General features: G+C 39.3%; 1 protein-coding gene across 1 annotated transcript in view; it reads left to right on the forward strand.

Annotated features, from left to right (window-relative positions):
- The first annotated feature begins 16,659 nt into the window (after positions 1-16,659).
- The window catches only part of STEAP1 (STEAP family member 1), a 109,691-nt gene continuing 102,583 nt past the window's right edge, over positions 16,660-23,767 (forward strand). Inside the window, exon 1 of the mRNA XM_088161358.1 lies at positions 16,660-17,093. The gene's annotated coding sequence lies outside the window, so the exon portion shown is untranslated. The remainder of the gene's footprint in view (positions 17,094-23,767) is intronic.

Genomic DNA, 23,767 nt, shown 5'->3' on the forward strand with positions numbered 1-23,767 from the left:
TTATGGTATACCTGTCTATATTCACTTGCTTCCTATCCTATAGTGCTCCTATTCTCACCAGTGGGAATGACTGTACCAGAATGTGATGTGGGCTAGACACTTCTGTTTCAATTCTTCACCAAAACCCACACTGACTCAATGTCTGGAGAAAATTAAGTCTTGAACAAACTAAATTCTAGCCTTCACCCTCTGACATGATTTTAAACCTTAGAAGTAGAATACACTTTTACATTATTTGGAGATCTAAGAGTTATTTCTGTCAGCTTATATTTTTCATATCTTTTCCCTCTCCCTATGATACAAGCACAGTGAGATATGAAATCTCCATATTCAGAAAGGCAAGACAAATTTGTCTAGAATCACTCTATCTTTTCCCAAAGGTAAATGAGATAGACTTAGCTGAAGGGTCACAGCTAGATTCATTCAGTCTAATTTCAGATATTTAATTGAAGTGCCTAGTGGAGATTGTTGGTTGCTCCTAACTCCTGTATAAGCAGTTGAGAACAGGAACATCTTCGAGGGTGTTTATATTCCAACTTCAATTTCTTACGTTTTCCACCAACTGGAGAAACTCAGTGAGATTACCACAGTTACTAGATGGAATCCATATCACCTAGCAGCAGAGAAATGTGAAACTTTAGGGGAATTCTCTCTTGCTAACCTCTATCCCACCTCTAAGGGCCATGTCCTTGTACAGGCTGAAGAGGCAGTTCTGCCACAAATCACTGATCCACGGCTGGACACTTGTATAACCATGCACTGACATCTAACTGCAACCACAATAAGTGTGATTTAGACATTTGTTGCCCAGCTGCTTTGTTAAAGTCATAAAGCTCAAGTCCTTCACTTAAATCCATTTCTGAGTCTGCCATTTACTCTCCTCCGTGTTTTGATCAATAGCTCAGAGCTCCTCAATACCATGACACTGTATATAAGAGTTTGAAATTATATCCACGTTTTGACTGTCAAAGTGTAAAATACAAACTCATATCCAGGAAACATATTACTTTCCAGAAAATTATTAATATCCCCAGTACATAAAAATTCTTGGACATTCCAAGGTACACAGCAGCTTTTTCTGATTTTCCAGTACCCTATACTGTTAAATGCACTTACTGATATTATCAGAAATTGAGGGTGCTCAAAACCTACACAAGTAAACAGTGCTCAAATTTTGAAAACTTGTGGGGTTTTCATAGACAGATTACAGACCTACAAAAAGATAATTTTAGTAATTCGTGCACAAAATGGGTGCAATTTGGGTAATAGAGGTAGATTTTTTGCTGCTAGTTGCTCTCTCTGTTTCTACAGAGCTTTAAGCCTGAGATCTTCATGTAATTCATTATCCATATGTGTTATGGCTGTTCTTTTCCAAATGGCCTTTAAATTGTGACTTTTTTTTCATGCTTTATTTTAGGATTCTCTGGAAATGCATTGAGTATATGCTTCATCTACATGAGTTGTAGTTCTCCAAAATATTTTTTCCTTAAGTCTAAAAAGGTCATATCTTTCTGCAAATTTAGCAAGTGCCTTTGATCCAAGCTTAGCTTTATGGGTATCTATGCAGGTATGATCTCTCTGTTTTATCATTTGGTGCAGGACAAGCAACAGATACTTGGTGCAGGACAAGCATTTGGTAGAGGACAAGCAACAGATATTGGAAAGAGCTGCTTTTCTCCCTCACTCCTCTTTGGTTTCTGACAGTATAGGACACACTTCCACACTATTTTATTTTAAAGGAAGCCAAAGACTGAAGAGACACACATGCTTATTAGATTTAATTGTGGCAGAGTTTAGAGAATTACCTCTAGCAAAAAGGAAGGCTCTATTAAAATTTCTTTTTGAGATTAATGCTAAAATACTCTAAAATAAAATAGAAATAATGAGGAACCAATTAAAATTATTTTTAAATTATTTATTTTAATTTTTTTCCTAGAATATGTGGCTTATGAAATCATTCTCTGTGTCTGTCTCTCCTCCCTTCCTTTCCATTCAGTAATTTTCCTGCCTCTTGCTTAACTAAAACTAGATTTGACAAAGGGGCAAAGGTCTCTGAAGTATTTTCTTCCCAATAGCCTCATGAAAGCAGTCTATCAAAAAGAAGCTTGAGGCAAAGCCCGAGGTATGCACTCACATCTTATTAGACACTGGAGAATTGACCCAGAGCCCAGAGCAAGCATGTCTTCTTCAGCACTCACAAAACTATTTGCTCATCCCTTGTATCCTTGTTTAAATAATTGGTCCATTTTGCTTTGTAAATATCAAGGCTCCATAGAGCTGCTAAGTTAAAACCCCCAGGGTAAGATCCAGGCTCTGGTGAAGTCTATCTGCATTTTACTATTGACCCCGCTGGGGTAAGGATACAACCAAAGCCTTTTCTGTCTAAATGGACAAGGCAGACAAAAAGGGTGAGAGAGCAGATCAATACATCAAATAAATTATTCTCTTCAAAATATTATTTCAGTTCTAATATGTATACAAAATGTCACCATAGCTATGCCACATCTGACTAAAGATAAACTCTGTGGTATCAGTGATATCAGTACATTTAAACTGCCCAAAATTTTAATTTGGAAAGGAAGTATTTATAGGGATTTTACTTTGTCTTCTTTTTATCATATCTTTTCAGCAGTTGTTAAAAACAAAACCGATGATGATGCATTTTCAAAGGGTGCCCTCCTTGTACACTGCCACACAGGGACCTGCTCACCCAGAGGTGTTGAGCCAAGGTTAGAGCTACCCCATGGCCACCATTTCTACCACCCACAAGTCTGGGACCTCAGGAGAGGGAGAACCCCCTTTACCAACAATGCACACACCAAATTACCCAACAGCTGCCCAGAACCTCTGCTGTCTGAGCCCACAAGACAGCAACGTGACCCCCTGAGCAGAGGTTGCTGCAGTCCTCAATATTGAAAAAATTATATTTTCATATTGGCCGATGGAAATCCTAAAAGTGGTAGCTTCTACTTCTGAAAAAGTACAGCCCTTCTTACTACCTATAGAAAACCTGCTGCACTTCATTCAATACATATATTATGAACTCCAGCTGGAATATGAGTATTTTACAGAGAAATATTATGCAAGGAGAGTGTGGTATCCAAACCTCCTCAATAAATACTTGCATCAATTGTCTAGTGCTCCTAGGCAACAATAAGAAAAGTGAGAGAAAGCACAAAGTTTCAGTCTAGTTTTTATTGATTTTAGCTTTCTCATTCGCTGTGTGTTAAATATCACAACGTAAAATCCATTTTACCAGATGCAAGTGGCAATTACACTTTTACTTTTCTAGGCTGTAATAGAAAACTGTCTAATTTAGCCATTGTCAGATTTTAAAAATGATTTCTGACTGCAAAACTGACACAATATAAGTGTTTACCGAGTTTGCCTGAAACAAGCTGCATTGATTTAAGTTCTGATGTTAACTCCTGCTTTCTTGACAATATGCACTCCTGTGCCAGCTTGTCCACTTAAGTATTGGGACACTGTGCACAGAAAATACAGAACAGCATGTAAAAAAGCTTCCCTGCCTCTTTCCAGTCCTACAAAGAAAGTAGCAAATGGACATTACTATGAAATCAGTCATAATCATTTGATTTAAAAGCAAAAAAGCTAACTCAACAGATCTTGATTCTTATATCAATGTAAACAGGACAAATGCTGTGCCCAAAACATCAGTGAAAACACTGGAACAGCTCTGTAAATTGAAGGTGACTTACTGAATCTGCATCTTCAATGTTTTGCAGTCTGTGTATTGTGGAATTCTGACAGCATGTACTTGAAAATGTGTGTATGAAATCTGATTATTTACATTCATATTTAAATTATTCTGTTACTATAGAAAGTGGAGCACTGCCAAGTGTTTTTATAAAATAGAGAAATTAAAAACCTCTATTTTTCCAGGACATTTGAAGAAGGTAGAAAGTGTTAGGTTTACAGTTGAACTTAATGATCTTATAGGTCTTTTCCAACCTAAGTGATTCTATAATTAGGGACATGGTTTAGTGGTAAAATTGGCAGTGTTAGGTTTACGGTTGGATGATGATCTTAAAGGTCTTTTTCAACCTAAATGATTCTATGAATTTATACTAATTACTCTAAGTGATAAACAAAGCTAATGGTCCGTGAATATGAACTTTCATGTAACAGAATTTATGATTTCTAAATAGAAGAGGTGAGTCAATGCATGTGGATTTAGTACTGAAAAAGTCTGAGCAGCCTGTTCTTACACCCTCAATATTTTTCTACTGTTACCATAATTGACAGTATGCCAACAGGTGCCCACAGAGTGCAGGCATATTTATGACTGTAAAATAGGAAATCTTGAAGGAAAAACTAGAGATTTATAGACTGGTATAACAAATGAGGCCAGGTGCTCAGTGGGTACTATCATATCACTGCTGAAAACACATGCTCAGATCATGGCATAGGGCACAGGGTAAAATATATGTTCTCCTTTCTTCTCTACATGCCCAAATTATCACCGAGCTCTGCAACACTGGGTGGGTACACTGAGGAGAGACTGAGACAGCAGGATTAAAGCAGGTCTGAACTGAGGTGCCTTGGCAGATAAGACTGTTCCCATGAGCTGCTAGAGATAACTCTTATTCCGGATTTTGGGCAAGCACATCAATCAGCATTTCCCTTATTTAGGAAGACAGAAGGGAATCATCATGTCTTGGGAAAAGAGACATGAGATCTCACCCTGAAACACATCCCAGAGTCATCTGAGGTTATTGTGGGAGGCCATGGGAAGCCAGAAAGCTGGACTTCCCTGCCTGCCACCACAGCCAGATATATGAAAACTCAAAAAATGAAGTGGAGGTTGTGCCCATACCTCTCAAAATCAGTTACCCCTGAGCACTCTTCAAGGGACTGTAAATGAGGAACAAGTGGCAAATAAAATTGGGAAACAAGCACAATAAGCAATACTAGCAGCCACAAGTCAGATACAGCAGGACTGATACCACATGCTGAAATTAAGTTAGAATATCTTTAAGAGCTTTGGTTGTTGTGCTTCTCATTTAGTCTTGAAACACATTAAAAGTATTTTGAAGTACAGTAACTAGTCACTGGCAAGTGACACTTGTTCTTCTGTTGTTGTAAGGGGTATCATTACGATTTCAGTTTCGTGAGATTAATTTACGTCTTCTGGAGTCCTGTGCTTCTGATAAATGCTTTCCTGCCAGTTTCTGTTTTCTGCCATAAGGGCCTGAGAACACTTGCTGCAGTCTGGAACCCTCTATAGAAAGCCTCCATGCCAATAAAATATAGTTCTACTCAATTTTCCTCCTTGGTTCAGAGAGATTTAAATGCTGGCAGTTCTACCAGTTTTTATTAATATCATGTCCTATTTATTTACTTGTATTCCTTCTTAGTTCAGAAAAAAAAAAGGATTAAAAAATGAGTTCTTTTTTCATTTTACAGCAGCCAGGGATCAGAGCTTGCTTTGAGTTGAAATTGCCTTAAGAGCCCTCCTTCTATCAATGATAGCAGTGCTTGTAACTGCTGCTGATATTTCAGGACTTAAAAGGCACAGGACTGTGGCATGACCTAACTGATGAGATAAATTATGCTGATTCAGAGCATTATAAAATATTAATATTCCTGCCAAATTTCAGCTCAGTGACCTCCTCTATACACTGGTGAGCCAACCTGCTGAAAAGCCAACAGCTCAAAGCCTTGACATTTTCTTTGTTTTGACAAAATAAATAACATTTCTGAGTTCTACAAAAAAGCAGATTAACACAGGAAGAAAAATACTGACACATGCTTCTCACCAAGCAATTTCTGAAAGATATTCTAGGTCTCTTCTATCCAACAGCTGACCCCTGCTATGAAAACTCCAGGCCTCTTTCTCTTAAGCAGAATTTTTCCTCAAGCAAAAAAAAAAAAATACTTTTAATCCTGCTTAACATAGATTTTTGCATGGAGCTGCTTGTGCAAACTTGAAGAAATAGATTCCCATTCCCACCCTGGAGTCCTGTGCCCTCACAGTACTGCAAGGGGTTTATAGCTGCCTGGGCTGGGGCACTTCATGAGAGGCAGCATCTCAGAGCAGAACCTGATTGTGCAGACCCCAAACCATCCACAATTTTGGCACTCACCAAGTCTTCTAGCCAGCAGCACTCTCTAGGATACTGAAATTGCCTAGGATACTCAATAGTACTTAAAATTCTTTTTAATGTAATATATTGAGCTTTCTGGGCTGTAGAAATTTTTACTTTTAGCTTTCTGATTTAAACTCTCCCCAGAAACAACAGCCTATGAACTTATTGAGTTTCAAGTTCATTTTTGTTGGGAAAGAATGGCAATTTTTGAAGAGTTTGATGTAAGTCATTTTCCATTTCCTGAAAATTCTTAGTTATGATTTTCTTCCTATATTAAATAAATTTTTAATGAACCCCTCTACTTAATTTAACCAAAAGTTTTCTCAGTTCTTCTCCTGAGTTCTTTTAATAACTCATCTATCAAATAAAACAGTAGATCACTTCTGGTAATTTTAAAAGACTCCAATATCTGTGATCTTTATATTAAACAGTTCATTTGGATATCAGGGTCAAGATAACTGAGTTTCATTTCAATACCAAGGGTGACTTAAATATTTTTCTTATTAACAAGGACAAAAAATGTTCATCTATTCTGAGACTCAAACTGAAGAAAGCAGGTATTACTTCAGATGCTGAATTCATCTGAATGTTGATAGAATATCTAATAAGGTGAAGTATACTCAGAAAATGTAATACTTCATAATAACATTTTGATTTTAATATAATGCACAAATTTTGAGACAGAATTTGTATCTTTTTTTATTCACAGCATCTGCATTTGTAATACGTCAGTCTTAAACAACTATGCCCAAAGTCAAAAAGAAAAGCAGGAAGGGCAGCTTTCCAGAGACTCTGCCAGAAGAAAGCTGTTTCAGCACAAGAAACTTGTTCCTTTCCCACCCCGAATCATATAAGAGATAGATTCTTACCCCTTAAAACACAAAGAGAGGTCACTCATCTCTGGTGAGCAGAAAGGCAGAAAAGATGTGCCAGCTCCCTCAGCTCTAGTGCATGCATCCCATCAGGGCCCATGAATTTGTGGGTGTGACATTTGTCTAAATTATCTCTAACCTGAATCTCCTCAACCAAGGAAGATTCTTCCTTTCTTCAGACTTTCTCTCTTGGCTCCAGGGTCTGGGGTTCCTGAGTGCTGGCCTTAGCAATAAAGACTGAAGCAAAGAAGGTGTTCAGTAACTCCACCTTCTCTGGATCCTCCACCAGCAGGGCACCCACCCCATTCACTAGTGGTCCCACATTTTCCCTAGACTTCCTTTTGCTAATGATGGGTTTGAAGAAGCCCTTCTTGATGTGCTTGACAGCCCTTGCCTGATTTCTTTCCAAACAGACTTTAGCCTTTCTCTTTGTTTCCTTGCATACTCTGATAATGTTCCTGTATTCTTCCCAAGTGGCCTGTCCCTTCTTCCACATCCTGTACATGCCCTTCTTCTGCCAGAAGCTCTTTGTTCCCCTATGCCAGTCTCCTTGGCTTTTTACTCATAGGAATGGACCAATCTTGAGCTTGGAGGAAGTGAACCAAGAATATTATCCAGCTTTCTTGAGCTCCACTTGCCTCCAGGTCTTTATCCCATGATACTCTATCAGGCAAAAACATGAAGAGACCAAAGTCTGCCCTCCTGAAGTCCAGCGTAGAAAGAATGAATTGATTTTTCTAGGAAGAAAGTAATATTTTTAATAGATGCCTCAATGCTATTTTTATAGATTGTCATTAAAATATTTCATATTCTAGTCATGCCATTCTTCCAGTGTTGATGGATTATATAATTATACATAAAGCCATTAGATTGGGAAAAAATCTCCAAAATCAGTTTTTAGTCAAAAGACTATTTAAAACTCCATTTTGATCAATTTTGCTTTTCTAATAGCATGTAATAAGATTGTAAATTTCAGAATTTTTCACAGAGCAGAAATCCTTGGCTTTCAGTGTTCCTGTGTATAACAGCAAAGTCTTCATCTTTAAACTCCAGAAGGCAAACTGTTTTGCTTCAGTTGACCTTTAACAAGTTATTTTCTTTCTGGTCTTCATTCTGCATTACACTGGCCTCAGTGAAATATGCAAAGTGACTATCTTCTGATGAGCCATGATTCTATTTTCAGTGCTGCAGTTATCATTCAAGTCTGTCAAAACCAAATTGCAACACTTTGCAAAACAAGTACAGGAATATAAGCACAATCCTCAGCTGCATATGTCGTGTTGGCACCACTTTCAATCCAGAAGGTATAGACTGGCTGTAAATTCCAAAGTGGTGCAGTATGTCCTGAATCACATTTGCTGCAGTATGCTCTTCACCAAAACCTTTAGCGTGTAGTTCTGTGCTTTTCCTAATATCTCCTTGGCTGATCTGCAGATTTGACTTGAAACATTGCCTGATGGCCTGGCTGACGCACTGTGGAGCTGAATATTGGGTTGACTTGCCTTTGGACATATGAAAAATCTCTCCAAGCATCCTGCTCTGGGTTATGCATTACTCCCTTGCCAACTTATTCATAAGACTGTGAAATAGCTTTTTAGCAAAGACAAACCTGCAAGGAGGAGCAGAGTAATGGAGGTCAGATTCTGGCCAGCATTTGATGAATGCTTCCCTGGTAACTATGATTCCATGGCAAAAATCAATCCAGAAATTTTCTATGCTGCAGTTTTATTCCTGTACTCTGCAGCTGAAAGATTCATTACAGATTGACTTTTTATAACCAGTCATTTTAGGCAACTTTACTTTCCTTGGAAAACCAAAAATTTACATAACGAAGACTGATTATGTTCAGTTTAGGCATCCTATGACCTTTTACATTCTTAGAATTGTGTTTCTAATAATAACCATATTAAGTGTGGTGGAAAAGATGAACTGCTCCATCTGAAATGCATTTGTTTTAATGTCTCCCCCATAAAGCTCTCTGTTTTCTATGTCTTTTGACACAAGTTCTGGTATTTCTCCCTTGAAATGGTATTCCAGACTGATAGTACCAGCTGTCCACCTTTTGTCCCCCCTGCTGACTTTGGTGTGACAGATGGTGCAAACAGCCTGGCACATAGCTGTTGGATCAATACAAGGGACAAAATACCTGCCAGATTGCTGATGACTAAGATGTTACATACTCTGGCACCATTGGACAGCTTAGCAAAAATGGCACTAGCCTGAAGGGAGAATAACCAAGATTCATTTTATTTTTTCAGGTTTATTTCAGGATAACTGTTTTTTTTAATTCTGGGGGGGAAATACTTCTAAAACGTCCTAGAATTTTCACCTCACTACCACAGAATCACTGTAAGACCAAGCCTCCAGTCCTTCTGTTTTATTATAGCTGGATAAATTGTTATTGCCTCTTGTCAGCTCCACTTTCAAATCTCAGCTACAATTTCAGACCTTCCAAGAGTTCAATGACTATTTTGTGGAGTAACTGTCCTCTCTAAGTATGGCCTTGAATACTTTTATTTTTACTCTGAGTATTCAAGCAAAAGCCTTGTTTTTGGAGTCCTCCAAGTACTGGAGGACTCCAAAGAGGAAATGAATGTTTGGAGAATGTTTGCCTTGTTTGGCTTGCACAGGGTTTTGTGAATGTTCAGCAGTGCAGCTGGCAATGCCCAAGCTGGCAGACGTGACCTAGTCTCTTCTTGACAGCTCTCCAGGTGCTTGGTCACAGTTTTGTAGCTGCATCTTCAAAGTTTGCACAACTGACATAAAGAGATACCAAGCGAAAATCAAGAGTTCCAGTCTGAAGGCTTTGTGTATGACTGAAAAGCACATGAAAAATAGAAACATGTTTAATGATACATTTTCAGTTAAAAAGAGCAAAGGAAATGGCACAGACTTGCTGGAGGTATAGGAATGGGGGAAGGGGAAGAACAGGAGTCATCAGCAACCTAAAGCAAACAGTGAAAGTGCATGTGGCACATTCTCATCCTGCCTGCCTGCACTGCCCTGTCGCTTCCTGTAAAGTTCATCCCTGACACAGTTCAACGACAGCTGAAAGTGCTTTGGCAACCCATGGCATCAGACCTCCAGGAAACCTTCTCAGTATTTCATAAGGCAATTAAATATCTTCACTCTCTGGAGAGAAGCCAAAGGCTTCCTCTGGAATCCTAAAATCCTGGAATGAGCACTTTTTTCCCTGGTTTTAACAGCAGATGAAAATAAGAATCACAGTTAATTACTAGAAGGCTACTTTCCTTGATTACCTCCCATACATCTTCAATGAAGTGTATAGGAATGTCCCAGCTTATTAAGAAAACCCTGGAGAAGCTCAGCAGCAGTGCTAAGTGCTCCCCCCAGCCCCAAGACTGCATTGACTCCATCCCTTCTGGTCTGAGGTGGACCTAGGTACCACCTCTGGTGTCTAGGATCAGCTAGTGCTTCAGCTGATAAGACTCTCCCAAAATGGGTCTCCCCATGAAGTCAGTAACCACAATAACATGATGTTTAGGCAGAAAAGATATTACAGGTCTGAGCCTGTCCTTCTCTCAGGAGGAAGCCAAGGTCTGGCCAGTTCAAGGCATGAATTGCTTTTATCCCTCTCAAGTGCTGATTTCATGGCCAACAATTGGAACCCAACCCCTGGGTCACACTGCCTGCTCCTACAGGGGATCAAAGTCTGGATTTCTGCTCGCCTTGACTGTGGAGGCAAAGGGAGGAACTGGTGCTGGTGGCTGCAAGGAAGAGCAACCAAGCAGCACCAGAGGTTAATTTGGGGGTCAGGGAGGAGAAAGAAAAAGAGACAAGAGATACAGGGAGGGAGGGAGGGAGGGAGGGAAGGAAGGAAGGAAGGAAGGAAGGAAGGAAGGAAGGAAGGAAGGAAGGAAGGAAGGAAGGAAGGAAGGAAGGAAGGAAGGAAGGAAGGAAGGAAGGAAGGAAGGAAGGAAGGAAGGAAGGAAGGAAGGAAGGAAGGAAGGAAGGAAGGAAGGAAGGAAGGAAGGAAGGAAGGAAGGAAGGAAGGAAGGAAGGAAGGAAGGAAGGAAGGAAGGAAGGAAGGAAGGAAGGAAGGAAGGAAGGAAGGAAGGAAGGAAGGCACAGACGGAAGTAAAACCAGCATATGGAGAAAGCAAGAAGAAAACAGAAGGCAAAGAATATTGAGAAAGAGGATAAAATCTGGATAAAAGTAATAAGGGAGATACAGGAACCAAGATGGGGATTACCCGTCCTATTTCCCCTTGAAAATTCCTAAACCAGAAACCTATTAGAGTGATCTAGCCACCCTGATTCTGGTCTCTGATCCAAATGCAATCCCATTCATATCTAGTCTGAGACAGAAGTATTTTATTTTCTAATGAAATAGCAAAATTATTTAACTTTTTTGTTTTCTTTTATTACATGACTATGCCAAAAATGTTACAGGGTAACTCATCATTTTCATCAGCATTCTTTATCACTCAAAAATAAATTGTGTAAATATTGAAAAAGGAGATCCGAAAGGGGAAGATAAAGTTTTTCTTGCATTACTCTCAATGTTGTCTTGATTACATTTCTGAGTTATTCCTTAGCTTGAACTAGACAGTCAAAAAATGTATCATCCCAAATAAAGAAGTCTTAGTCTCCTGAATCATCACCACAACAGATTGTCAGGATGTTAAAAGAGTTCCTTTCTCAAGAGGGTACTGTGCATTGCAGGAGCTCAGCTGCCTTACTTCCACCCCATCCACTCCTGTGCAGATGCATCTCAGAGAAGTAGCACAGTGAACCTTCACATTAGCAGGGTTTGCAGGGCTCCCACCCTGCTGCATCCCACTCTTTGGGGATGCAATTTAGCCCAAACCTCAATGGGTTATGCAGGCTGGGAGGTGCAGCCACAGTTTTCCAACCATCTCGTTGCCCAGCATTTTATCATGGAATCACAGGATGGTTTGGGTTGGAAGGCACCTTAAAGATCATCCAGTTCCAACACCTTTGCCGTGGGCAAGGACATCTTCCACTGGACCAGGATGCTCAGAATCCATCCAAGCTGGCCTTGAGCATTTCCAGGGATGGAGCATCTACAATTTCCCTGGGCAAACTGTTCCTGCACCTTACCCCTCTCACACTGAGTCTGTCTTGGCTCCAGCTGGCATTGGCTCTGTCAAACACAGGGAAAGCCTCTGGCAACTTCTCACTGTAGGCATTCCTGTGTACCCCCACTACCAAAACCCTGCTGCTCCACAAACCCAACACACCCCAATATTTTTACAGGGAGGAAAGAAATATTGCACACAAAGCTTTATTATACCTAAAATTTTATCTTGGCTAAAACTTTGTTTTCTCATCTCTTTCTTGAAGTACAATTTTAAACTACTTTTTTTTCGCCTGGAATTTTTTTTATGGCAAAATATAGCAGCAGAAACATCATTTTGTTTCTTTGACTGCATGCTGGCTTTTATGATAAAAAAAAGAAATTTAAAAGCCCACTGAGAGAGGGTATATGCTTTACACTTTTACACTTGAGCATTTTCACTTTTACCTCATTTGCTTCAAAAAAATGTGCATGTCATAATAAAAAAAAAAAAAAAAAAAAAAAAAAAAATTCTACATAAGCTATTGAGAAAAAAAATGGCCTAAACCTGAGTTGCTGGTATTTAATTTTGAAGGAAATTTTGGAAGTGTCTTTTTTCTGTTTATATATTTAAAATTACGAAACTTAACTAGAAGTTAGTTTTCACTTTCCCAAAGCTTTTTCTTTTAAATACATAAAAAGTATTGCATACAGAAGAATGAATGGATTTTAAAACCAACTGTTATTATTTTTCCAGTCATTGCTTATCATTGTTACAACATAAATATTGTTTATGTTTATTTTTTTATTAACTTAATCCTTTAGCTGAGATTTCTGATTTGAAGACAATCTTAGCATTAATTCAGAATGAAACAGTAAATTGCCTAAACTCATGTTTACCTTAAAAAATTGAAATTCTTTGTCTGAATATTATTTGAAAGAAGAACTATATTTCTTTCCTTAAATTCCCATTTTTTAACTTAATTTTTAAATTTTAATTTAATTTATTGCCATGACTGAAGCGTTGCCTTCCCTTTTTTTGAAAGATTTTATATTCACTACATCAGCAACTAGCATCTATAAACAGATCTGATATAACATTTTCAGGGTTCCAGGAAATTATAACACTTAAAAAAAAGTTATATAATTACCAATTCAAAATTAAATTTCATTTCAATGAAATTTCATTTTAATTTAAATATACTGAGGATAATAACATGCATAAAAGGTTTTTTTTCATGGAGAACACCCATTCCTTCATTTCAAAATGGAATTTCCTCAGATCTGTTGGATGCCCACACAGAAACAAGGAGAGACAAAAGAGTCTTAAAACATGAATTTCTGCTGGGACTGGACTTGCCTGCTGTGGGACAGGCAAGCTCTGTCATCCCTGATGAGACAGATGGCATGCTGCTCTGTGGCTGTGGATGCCCTGGCCTCAGTAATTACAAACCACAAAGGTTTCTGTCCTTGTTTCTAGGGAAGCTTTTGAAAACCAAGCCATTTCTAAGGAACATGCTGATTAAAAAGTGGGATACTCCCAGTAAAAAAAAAATGCTTTTATATGAAAGATATGCCTGGCAGCTTAACTGTAGGTCTGTCTATGCGATTTTTGAGGAAACATTTTCCTATAGGAATGAGCTAGAAGCTTGAGGGCAGGAAAAGAAGCTACAACCTCACCCATCTTCTAAGTGTTCCCTTGTTGAAAGATCATGCAAATCACAGATCAGCAGCACGGGCAGAGCCTGTTGTTGATCACAAGCATGAAATCAGCTTTTTCATGCAGGGCACGTAGACTTGCACTAGCCAAATTCCAGCACTTCTCAGAACCGTCATTTGTCACATGCAAGGATATTTTTTGGATACATTTGTGCTTTCTTGTGGTCACATGCACCCTAATGGAGCTCCAGACCATAGGTAGCATTTTATAGCAACACCATAGACAAAAACATCCAGCTTTCCAGTGTGCTGTATATGTACGTATTCACTGTCATCTAAACACAAATTTTCTATCCTGTGGCAAGCATAAAGTGAATTCATCCACATTGGAGTACAGCAAGAGCAAAATGGTGTCCTCTTACAATATCTAGTGTAAATACACCACAGTCATCATAAATATGTAAGAGGTGTTTTAAGTATGAGAGCAGCCTGCTTAAAACCAAATATGTTATTTGAAGAGGCTAATTAAAAATGTAATTTTGCAGAAAGATACATCTAGCTGTTTCTTATTTCAAATGAATAAAAATGCACTGCAATCTCCCTATAAAATGTATACAGTGCAGTAGCAGAACTTCACATTTTAACTGCTTGAATAAATACCAACTCAAAGTTTGTTGCTCCTACTTCAGATTTGAAATTGTCTGTTTTGTCCCAGGTGGGTCAGCTGGCTTAATTAAAGGTACTGCTTTGTTCATTTTCTTGACAATGACAATTACTGTTATTATAAAGATCGTGCTGCCTGTTGGTTTCCAGACAACTTTCAGATATCAACAAATTTCCAATCAAGTCATGCATACAAGTATGAGAAGACAGCTCTTGAAAGCCAAATAATTCTAGAGTAAAAGACACTTATGCTTCTTCCTTCTCCTCTCAAGGTAATACACTGTGTACATTCTTAATCTTTCTGCCTCTCTTGCTAGTTAACAATGGCCTGATGTCTCTGTGCATAAAGATTAAAACTTGAATTAAAACATTACTCGAATTACTCACTGTGGATTTGCTGCCCCTGGACTTGACCCACTCCCCCAGAAAAAAATACTTACAGTAAAAAAAAAAAAAATCAAGCTGGGACAAGGCTTCCCATTTGGTCCCTAATACTGTCTGGGAACATAATGACTCAATTCATTTTGCCCTCCGATTAATGGAGCAAGCTCAAGTATTATAAGAAGCACTTTAATTCCCTCTGATGTTTTCATTATGAATTCCTTTGTGGCAGAACTCATTTGCAATAATGCATATGTAATTTTGGAAACCAAAAGGAAATCCTGTAGCCTTCAGGACATTATTAACCTGCAGAAATGCTGAGGCACATGTAAAACTCAAACATGCTAGCACCAGCAACCTCTTGAAACATTTTAAGAATAAAATTGATAAGTAAAGCTGCATCTCACTACTGGGAAGTTAAAATGGATGAATTAATAATAGTTAAAACCCTAATGGTATTAGTGACACTCAAGCTGTCTACTCAAATCATTTCTAAGGATTCAAAGATATATACTGGCATATTTAAAAGTGTACACTAAGTTTACTATATAAATATATTTGGAACTGAATCATCTACACCAGTAATAAACTTCCCCTTTCTCTCTTTTTTTTTTCTGCATGGTCCATTATGTTTCTTTTTTAAACAGTGTTTGGCATCCACAAATATAAGACCTGGTATTTTTCCAAAGCAAAAAATTCAGTTTTATTTGACTTATGCTTCTTTTAATAACCATACACTGCTGTATTTTGAAGTCAATGTTGTCTTATTTCATGCAGTGAGTCCAAGATTATTGTCTCTGGTAGTTTATGGAGTTATATAAAATAATCAGTGTCAGATTTTACTTTGAGATGGTGGCATAACTCTGGATTTGATCTCTCTAATCCAACAGGGTAAAATATTTTTTTTATGTATGCTGTTCACAATAAATGTAATCAGGGGCTGGTTGGGAAGTTAAGGAAGCTTCCCTGTCTGACCATTCAGGAGGGACTCTGGCCATCACACTCCCATCACCAGAGTTTTAACTGCTGGGTCTGGGGTCCCTTCCCAACAGGCAGCTCCTGGAGGTTCCTTGCTTGGCCCCCAGCTCAGCCCACTCTGACAGTCAGACCAAGGCTTTTCTGAGCAGCTCTGCCCTGGGTTTCCCATAGCACAGTCTCAGACCTTTGTCTCCGTTAAGTGATTTTATCATGGTGCAGCAATGGAACAGCTTGAGCTGGCTGTCTCCAGGGGGGGACCTTGGATTTTTTCACCCTCACAGTCTAAGCACGTGGCAGTCTGGGATTTCCAGCCGGGCCAGTGGCTCCTGCTGTGTCTCTGGTCACCTGGCTGGTGACACAGGTCCCTGTGTCCTTTGTTGTACAAAGAGCTGGCACCAGGTCACAGTCTCTCGCCCACCAGGCAGAGCTTTACCTGCAGCTCACACTGAGCTACCTGCACTGAAGGCATTCTTTAACATTCCACTAACCAGTGGCTGCAACCCCCATCCACTGTGTGAGAAACAGTAGGGACAAGAAGCATCACTAAGAAGTATTTTATTCTACTTATGTCAACATTTTTTTGTTGCAGTAAAAATTAATGCATATCCCATTTGTTGTTTTGAATCCACAGGTTTGTATAGAGACAGATATCAATTATCCTTTGTGATTGAACCTAGAATAAGAACAGAAGAATTTTCTGGTTCAGAGTAAGAATCTACCTAGCTGATGGAGATAACTAGGAAGATGTAAAAATAAGGAAAATGTTTAACATCCTTTCCTAATTTTCTCATAGACTCAAACCCTTTTCTTTCAGGGTATTTCCTAAACTTGACAGAGTATTGCTCATTGGCAAACTGCAATGGATCTCTTTTATAAGCACTATTCCAATCATTCTTGATATACCTTCAAGGCTTTTGCAAGTACTCTCACAAGGCTACTGCCTGTAGGCTGGAGAATCACCTGCTTTTGCTTGCTTTGAACCCAGCTTCAAATGTTGCCTGAAAATTTACTAAATCCCAGCTCAGGAAGGAGGCATGTGAGGAGTGGCCCTTGCTGATGACACAAAATGGAAAAGTTTTGCTTAAAGTTCCTGCTGAAGGAAAAAACTCCAGGACTACTCAACATTGCATGGAGAACCTTCATGTTAATGAAGAACCTGGCCTTGAAAACAAGCTTTTCCCATGGGACAACAAACTGCAGCCCAAAGATCAATGCTATGCCAATATCTGGCAGGGAGAATTCCCAACACAGCAGAGGATGAATACAAAGGAACTGCCCTGTCACTGCCTTTCCTCCCAATGGATGTGGCCTGTAGAACATGGTGGGAAATGACTGGGAGTCAACATCTGACTGGTGGGCTGTCCTCAAGCACAGACAGAGTGAATAAAGGTAGGAAAATTATTAGGAGCTACAAAACCATGCAAGGGTATTCTACAAAACTGTGAATATATGAAAAACACAAACAGTGAAAATTTTTAGGCATCATTAGTAGTTGTGTTTTCTCCTGTATTTTTATTGGACGAATTAATCTTTCTCTTCCCACTTTATGCCATTCATAATTTTGCAGTTGTCTTTTGCATCCTAAGTCATCTCTTCCATATTGAGAAGCCCCAGCCAGCTCAATTATTCCTTATATGAGAGACCACACATTTCATTGTGCTTGTTACCCTTCTCTAAGCCTGCACCAGTTCTAACACATCTTTTCTGAGATGAGGGGATTAGAGTGCACATAATATCCAGAATGAAGGCAAATATAAATATGCACAGGGCAAAATTCACCTTTGGTGTCTTAGCTCCAAATGTACTAAAAGTTTGAACTGAATATGCATTATTCCCCTGAGACACAAATGTGACATAACCTGTTCTTCACCTGTTATCATTTATTCTTGACAAAGTTTAGCTGTCAGGCATGAGATTTAAACATGTTTATAGTTTGTTCTGTATAACTGTAAATAGTGCTCTTAATAATAAGTAAGCATCTAATGTCATTGAGAACACTTTTGATTTCTTGACAATAAGGCTGTCCTGTAGGATGCTCAGATTGACTTCTGAACTCTGTAGATATGATAAAAATTAATGAACATAGTGGCATTCCTATTTTCTGGACCAGCTCCTTGGGTTCTTTGAATAAACTAAATTGGTGCTAAATTTCTAAGTTCACCTATAATATTAATCACTATTAAATTAATTTTGTTTGATGCTGTACTATTTTTAAAAAGTCCAAAATTCTTTATAGAAAGTCAGCATTGGGTATGAAACCACACTGAAATTATTAGAATAATTAGAACGGTAGGGCAAGAGATACGAAGATCGAGGAGCAGAGTCTCATTAAAATAATTGTATCATTTTTATTTCTGAAGTACTAGCTGTTTCAAGGACTGGTTGATGATGAAAAACAAACAAGACTTAACCTCCAGTCTCATGCTACGATTACTCATTATCTCTACAAAGATGTGATATAGTTCTGTCCAAAAAGCTGGAGTTCTAGTTCACATATACGTGTATTGACACAGGCAGGTGGCCAGAACAACCCCAAAATCTGGGCTGAAAGGAAACGAGTAAATTTGTTTCATTACCTCACTAACTGGAGGATTCCAGAGCAGCACAGGGGCAGCAGAGACACTCCAGTGGGAATGCCAGCACCACCAGGCTCAGCTCAGTCCTGGCAGGCAGCAGGGCTGCTGTTGGCAACAGTTTAGCAGCATGCTGTGTGTGACCTCCCCTGTGCCTTTTATGACCTCTGAGCTTTGGGCTACCTCCAAGACAGGGAGCTCAAGCACATTCATGAGGGCCTTCAATTCTCTGTAAGTAGAGATTCTACTTCTCAAAACAGACAAAGGATAAATACCAGTAGGCATTTCCACTTCCAAGTAGGTTTCCATCACTGATATTCTCCAAGCCTTGGTACTCCCAGCTGCAAGGTCAATTGAGCAATTTGCTGTTCTTCAGCTTTTAACCTTTTCCTCCCAACAACACAAAACTTCACTTTTCTCAAAAGCCAGTTTAATTCTGACATCCACATGAAATAGAAACTTTCCCAACCTTCCTGTGAGCTGAGAGACCTCCTGGATCTCAGCAGCTGAGTCACGCTTAAAAATCACAGGACCTGGAGCGGCAATCACAGCATCCCACTTCAAGTGCTGGCAGGTCACCCACTCTCTCTGCTTAGGCAGTGCTGGGAAGTCCTGTAAGGCCCAGGTAGTTTGGGTGACTCATGCTCCAAGACCTCAGCTGTCTGCAAAGGGAGCCCAGGCCAAGTGAGTCAGAAATAAGCATCTATTCTGCACACGTGGTCAGCTCTGGCAGCACGCCTCCAGCCTCTGGCCTTCTGAACCCATCACAGCAGCACAACTTGAAGCTGCTTTGCTCCAAAATCCACCTGTGTGCTGGAGCAGCACCACGATGCCTCCTGGAGGCACAGATTGTGTCCATAACAGTAAACGAAGCACTTACTGTCCATAACAGTAAATGAAGCCATTCAGTGCTGCAGGGACACAAATGTTTGTACTGATAGACTGTTGGAGACATCCATGGCATGCTTTTAAATTTAACTGGCACTTCCCCAAACATTTTCCTCAGAAAAATGCAACAGCCAGTACAAGGTAAGTACAGTTCCTGAAAGGTTCAGTTAAGGGAACAATTATCTCTTCAGGATAAGGTAATAAATAATCTGAGTTTGCCTTAATGCCATAAAAGGCTGTTGGATCTGCTTAATTTACAAGACAGTCACGGCAAGCTGGATCCTCAGACTTTGTCCTGGATTTGTTGACCTGAATCCATGATGCTTCAAAAGAAATATTTCAGGCCATTGACACTAATGCTTTCTCTGCTGAAAGCTGGGTTTGTCAGATATCCTGGGCATTGGTAATGCCAAATCAGTCACTCTGATTCAGAAAAAAATTATTCTTATTTTTAAATGGGAAAACTGAAATTTATCTCACTTCTAAACCTGAAATTTATCTTAATTTTGACTGAAGGAATCACTGACAACGATGTAGCTCAGTCTCTAGAGTTCACTCAGACCTTGGTCTTGTCTAAGATAGTCAGTAAAAGTGTCAGTCAACAGACAAATGTTCACCAGGAATGGAAACAAATTACTGAATCATTTAGGATTCTTTATTAAAACCATAATTTTCTTCACAATTGAATGCAACTAAACTGAAACTAGTACCTAAGACTAGTCTACTTCGTTTTCATTTACTCCAATCATTTCAAGCATCAGCTTAAAACTGTTTTATCTTAACACTCTTTTCCACATAATGAAATTTTCATCTAGCTTTGATCATATCAATAAATCATCTCAATGTCTACTTATTCTGATGTTTATTCAGGTTTAGTTCTATATCAATTAGTTCAGTCTTCAGGGATGTTGGTCTGAGACCAAATTCAGCTTTTTAAAGGTCAATGAACAGCCACTCTACAAGTTATTTATACAGAATATTCACAGGAAATTAATTGCATAAAGGCATGCACTTTTAGTAAATAATCCATTTTATACTGCTTTAAGAAATGCATGATTGACATGAATATGTCTCTTGGCATATTAAGTTGTTTTATAAATAGAGGAAATCATAATTACTGGAGGTAAAATGGCCATAATACAGATGGAGAAAATATGCTAAATAGAAAACTACTCTCTGTGAATACATTTAATTATTCTCCAGAAGTCACAATCCCGACATTGTAGAAATCATGCAATTCCTTCTGAATACAACTAGAAATTGTAAATTCATTACTTTTCCCTTCTAAGGGTAAAATTATTTTTATCCAACACTTCAGCTTAGCTCCATCCTTGTGTATCAACTTCCTTAATCTTTGGTTTGTCACTGAATATTTATTAGGGAGAAAGGGAAAGCCTTTTAATTTGAAGCAGCACTGTGTGATTATCTGTCACTAGCCTGCTTTCCCACAGAATAATGCTCAGGAGGGAAAGGGTTAAGAAGTCTTTGAAAGTACCTGACAGCAGGCAGAAGAAAGGGTGAGAAAGCTGATGCTATACAGCAACTGTGAGAGAATTAGGGGAAGAGATGATAATGGATGAGGACAGGAGATTGCCAGGCCAAAGGTAAAAGAGGAAGAAAAATATCTTGTCTGGGTAGCACCACCTTCATCTGGGCATTTTACCTGTTCTTTCTTCAAGCGCTAGGAAAATAACTGAAAATTTTCAATTCTACAGAAAATGCACTTCCCCTGTGCTGATTGTACTGCACCAGATTTAGGCAGAGACTGTGATGACAAAAAGCATTCCCCAGTTACTCTCCCCTGTTACACATAGGTATCTTCCCCTAAACTCTTCTCTCCACTCACACTGAGAAGGTTGAAGGTTGGTCCCACTGCTCACCAGGTCCCTGGGACATGCAGGTAAAGAGCTCTTCCATGTGCAGTCCTGCATTTGCAACCCAGTTACACAGTGCACGGCAGAGCAGCCCCTCTCTGCTGAGCACACCCACGGCAAAGCTCAGCACCGTGCCCTACAGGGAGCATAAGCCATGCTCTTGCCCTTCCAGAACCAAAGCCAGGATATCCTAATGGGAATTGGACACGCTTTAAGAGGTCACTTCTAGGCAGCTCTCAGATGCTGATGGATGCATTCATAATAAAAGAGCTTTTCTAGGAAGGAACAACAGATAAATTACTGGTATTTGACTTCAAAGGTACACAGCACTCTGCTGTATGCAGGAAATGCTAGAGCTCTCTGTGTCATTGTGGCATTCTTATGCTGTTCATAGGTGGAAATAGAGGCATACCTGACTTTAATAAGTGACATTTGTTGCTAGGGTAGGAGGTTTTTACAGGATTATATGCAAAAATAAAACATTAAATAGGAACCTTAGCTGCTTCACTTAATCCTTTCCTGACGGGGTTGAGATTTCTTTTTCGTTATTGTGTGAGCTCAGCAGATTCAGCCTAAGCACAGCTCATCAGCTTTCTATTTCTGCTGTCACTGGGTAAGCATATGTCACAATTCACTGAACACCTCAAAGTCATTTACCAGCCCCTTCTTAAATTGGTTCTGTAACAGGATTTTCACAGGTGGTGCAAGCTACATGCTGGTAACTTCACGTTACCAAGCTGCCTAAAGGTCCTGCCCTGGGCCAGGACAAAGGGTATCCATGTTCTGCTCCCTGTGTAATTATTCACACATAATAGTCCCAGGGCCATAATGCTGAAAGAAAAAGGAGCTCTCTGTTACTTCCCTATGAGGAAAGTGTTTCACTCCAGAAGTGATCATCTATGGAATTGCAGAATTGCCTTAGGGATCACTGAAGTTTACAGAGCACTCTCACAGACTGACATTCATGTGCCACCCTGGGGTGTCAGACACTGCCTTCCCCCTGCTTGCAGTCCCTATGGATGCTGCCAGGATATTGAGCCCAAACCAAAACCAGGCCCTGAGCAGCCTGAATGAGCATCACTGAATGAGACACAACTAACTCTGGGGCTGCCTCCTTTGTAGCCAGGCAGGAAATACTGAACTGAGTTTGTGACTAAAAAAGATGAAGCCCAGTGAAAGGGGTCAATGCAGCATGGAGAGAAACTTCCCTAGGCTGAACGAGGAGCTCAGGCCTGGTGCCCACTGAGGGGCTCAGCTGCTGAAGGACAGAGGGCAGCAGTGGTATTTAGGCAGCAGTCCTCCAAAAGGAGAGATGAGTTTGTGAGCTTGCAAGGTCAACCCTTCCTTCAGTTGAAATCACAGAAACAGGAGCTTTCTCCAAAGGCAAGAAAGATGGTAATCATCCATGTCCATCTCAATTTCTTTGAGAATTTTAACAGTAAAGCACATTTAGCAAAATATATAAACCCCAATTCCTAAAATTCCATATAAATCACAAATGAGAGAACTTTCTGTCAGAGCTTCACTACCCATGAAATGGAACCTTCTGGGCAAGATGGCAACAGTTTCTGGCACAAAGTATGGTCTAGCCATAGCCTGAGAATAAGGGCAGGCTACATGGGGGTAAACTCAGTCTTGAAATGCTAAAGGAGAGGTATGGACCAGGAAAGAGAGGATAGAAGTTGATTTAACAGTTGGCTTTGACATAAGCCTTCACCTGACTGGCCCTTTGGCAACCAGGATTAATTCAGGAATTTAGGAAGAGTTGTGACTTCGTTCTCTTAGACACATGTGCAGACTCTAGGACACAACATTTAAATAATTAAGAGCAAAGGATACTTTTCCAAACATCATTTTTGATCAGTTTGTTTAACTAAAAAAACTATACTCTGTTTAATATTCAAGAAGGATTCCATAGGGGTCTATGGTAATGAAGAAATCCTGTGAAATAAGTAGATTACATAGTTCTGTTGCTTTCCTAAAACATGGACCTGAGTAAGATACTAGCTTAAGTCTCTAATAAAATATCATCTTTATTTCCTAAAAGACCTGGAATTGAACTTAGCCCAGTTACTGCTGCTGAAGCTGTAATACACTGCTGTACAAACTTTAACACATTTTATGCTTATTAAGTTTTCTTTAATTTGAAAATGCCTAGGTCATCTTTGCACACAAACAGGATAAATAGATGGTAAATACATAGAAGAAACTACTCAAATCAAATTTTTAAGGGAATAATGTATGTGATATTACTACATAGATTTGATTTTGTTGTGTGGATGGGTAAAGTGCAAAACCATAGATATTCTCTGGTTTTACAATATAGTTTTTTCTTTGCTGCTGCTATGAAATGCTAATGGTGCTGATTTCACTACTGTAGCAATTACTCAAATCATCATACCAAAAAACACTGAGCAAGCTTGGTCCTGAAATGCACTCCTCAAAGACATGAAACACATGATACAATCAGTTGCACATGATCAAGCAGTCATTTAGAATGGACTTCAATGGCAGCTTGTATCTCTAGATGCAAGAAGACTTTGATCTGTGTATCAAAGCACAATGGTAATGAGTGTGCTCACTGAACTATACCTTGGTACTTCAGGTACTGAATGTCGAAGCAATTAAATAGAACTTCAGCAATACCACTAATTAGCAAATTGCTGTCTCAGAGTCTCAGCATTTAACTCTATTTTATATTAGTTTGAGAGCATCACCAACTCTGCTC

Source organism: Sturnus vulgaris, chromosome 1 (assembly GCF_052056855.1).
Source record: "Sturnus vulgaris isolate bStuVul1 chromosome 1, bStuVul1.hap1, whole genome shotgun sequence".
Taxonomy (NCBI): Eukaryota; Metazoa; Chordata; class Aves; order Passeriformes; family Sturnidae; genus Sturnus; species Sturnus vulgaris.